At 33.7% G+C, this 2,557-nt stretch overlaps 1 pseudogene; it reads right to left on the bottom strand.

The window, feature by feature from the left end:
* Positions 1 to 1,115: 1,115 nt before the first annotated feature.
* On the bottom strand, positions 1,116 to 2,021 carry LOC148169365 (ADP-ribose glycohydrolase OARD1 pseudogene; annotated as a pseudogene).
* Positions 2,022 to 2,557: the final 536 nt, after the last annotated feature.

The raw sequence follows: 2,557 nt of genomic DNA, 5'->3' as shown, positions 1-2,557 counted from the left end.
GTGAACAATGTCACTATCAAACAACAAATTACTTGTTCAAACTCTTGTTTAAGTTTGTATTTTATGGTGTTTTTTATAGTTTATTTGACGTTTCTCGAGGTGGACGCTAAAGTTTTGCACTGCTTCTGCTGGTTTTGTTTTATTTTTTCTGAGTATGACAAATTTTCATTTTTTCTTAATCTAATCGCACTTACTACAACTAATAAAGTATATTTAATTTGTATGTCTCCGAGGTAGTAGTGAGAGTGCTACGTGGATGTAGAAAGGAAGATATATTTGTCCGCAAACATTTTCAAAGATTTGCGCAATTTTGTAAAACAATTTTTTAAAACATGGTTTCTACACTCAATTTTTTCAATAAAATATGTTGGCCCATGTTGTATGTTGGTCTTGCTGCTTGAATTTTCTTAAACGCACTACTAATTCCATCACCGACAATCTTGAATCTTGCATCTTGTCTTGTGTTGAATTTTGTCACATTTGAATTGAATCTTTCTACGGCATTATTATCGACATCGTGAAGCAAACTTTTTTAATGGTTTGCAATTAGTCTGTTTATGAATTTTAGTTGATTTAAAAAACCAGGTAGATCCTTATACACATTAGGTTCATCCTTCTTGGTACAAAAGTAGGTTTGGCAATTCGCATGTCTTCAGAAAACAATCGAGGTATTAAATAGATTAGGTAATTGAAAATTAGAGTTCGGAAAAAAGAAACAGAAGACGTGTTTTGTCTTTGGTCTTTGAGTCACAGCACACAGAAGTTTTTTGTCAGGAGAGTAATTTAATGATGTTAAGTTAATGATGATAAAATAATTGCAGTGTTTTCTGCATATTCTTCAATATATACTTTTCCAAGTTGAGACTCGTTATTATGGCCCTGCAATAACGATTACCGCAAGTAATAGCAGTGGTTTCGAGGTTGTAAAAGAACCCTGTCATAAATTAGTTCTTAGGTAGTCCGAGTTTTTGCTTTTCTCCTTTCATTTTAAAATTTAGTAAATAAAATAAATTCCTGATTGGTATAATTTGTATATTAAAAAAAACAAACAATTGAAACAATTAATCGGAATCAAAATCACTTACAGACTCGTCGCTATCTTCTACTAAATTAATAACAAAAAGTTTAAAATTTGACTAGAATGGTATGGGGCGTTGTCCATTACAACGGAGTTTGGCGGAAGTTTTGGGGAATTTTAGAAAACCATTTTTCAGAAAGTTTTGCGTCCATATCCTGATGATAATCCGCTGAACAGTTCATTATATTTTTGGCGTATAACAGTAGGCCATTTTTTTAACTTACCCCTATCATGGCCTGCATACTGTAAAGCGAACACTTGTATTAAAAAACACAAAATTCAACATGAACTTTACTTTCGGCCATTCTAGTCCGTCGAGTCCGCACTATATGAGGGGAATGGCCAAATTGGCCAAATTTCTTCCACATTGAGATCCTGCAACTCCATTAGAGAACAGAAAAGTAGTATGTTGGTTTCCAGGGGGAATATTTTTTAGTGATTAAATAAAAAATACTACGCATTGGAAAGCTCAACTCAGCTACTCCGCCAGTCCGTTGACCGTGACGCTGCAGGACCTCAACGACGCCAAATTCTTCTCTAAAATATTAATATTAACGAGAGAATTGTAAAATTCATCTTACCGGAAAGCCACCGCAATCCCCCGGCCCATTCGTAGATCTTCCGCCACACAATGGGCCAATGAAAAATCATCAGGCATGTTAAAGATATCCTCTTTAATTTCCTGTATATTATGGTACGATTCCTGAATTCCAAATAAAAGAAATTCTTTTTCTAATTTGGCGAAAATTGCTTGTTTCTAAAAAAATCTCATATAGGTAAAAAAACGACAACAACCAATCATAAATTAATGTAATGAATGTAATTAATTTTACGTACCTTGCTTTCTCGATGTAAAATTCCAGAAAAGGACATTTTTACTTTGCACTACGAACCTTTTACTGCTACAGTTGGCAGCAAAACGAAATTGGCGAAATCTACATATTGCATTCATGTAAAATTTTAAGAAGGGGGTAGTTAATTTGTAATGGGAATGAAAAGCACCTGTACCTGAGAGGAAATACGCAAAAAATGGCACCCTAATTTCAATTGGGGGTTCGGATAAAAAGTGAACCAAGTCCGTTTCAGCAAATTTTAAAATGCTCACATTTGAATTTATTTTACTCATAACTTACTCGTATTTTTTTATAGTTTTAAATCTGTACAAAATGTCTACAGTCTTGTCTTAAGGGTCTACGCTACGCATATACCCGGTATATGGCTTACGATTTTTCGTTTTTGAAGCGCATTTTGGACTTTGAAAAATCGCTCGACCTCTGTATGTATGCGTCTCAGGTAGAGATATGGAGGTGACATCTTCGAATTTTGAAAAAGTGAAAAATTTGACTTTAATTAATTAAAAACTGAAATTCCCATTTTTCGTTTTTAAGGAATATGAAGCAACCTACGAAGTTAAAAAAATACCAACATGTGGAGAATTAAAACCTCTATGGAGGTGACATTTTTGTTTTTGTCATTATG

The sequence above is a fragment of the Gnatocerus cornutus genome, chromosome 8, assembly GCF_029298725.1.
Source record: "Gnatocerus cornutus isolate USDA-ARS CGAHR chromosome 8, icGnaCorn1.1, whole genome shotgun sequence".
Classification (NCBI taxonomy): Eukaryota; Metazoa; Arthropoda; class Insecta; order Coleoptera; family Tenebrionidae; genus Gnatocerus; species Gnatocerus cornutus.
This window is presented reverse-complemented; position numbering and strand designations above follow the sequence as displayed.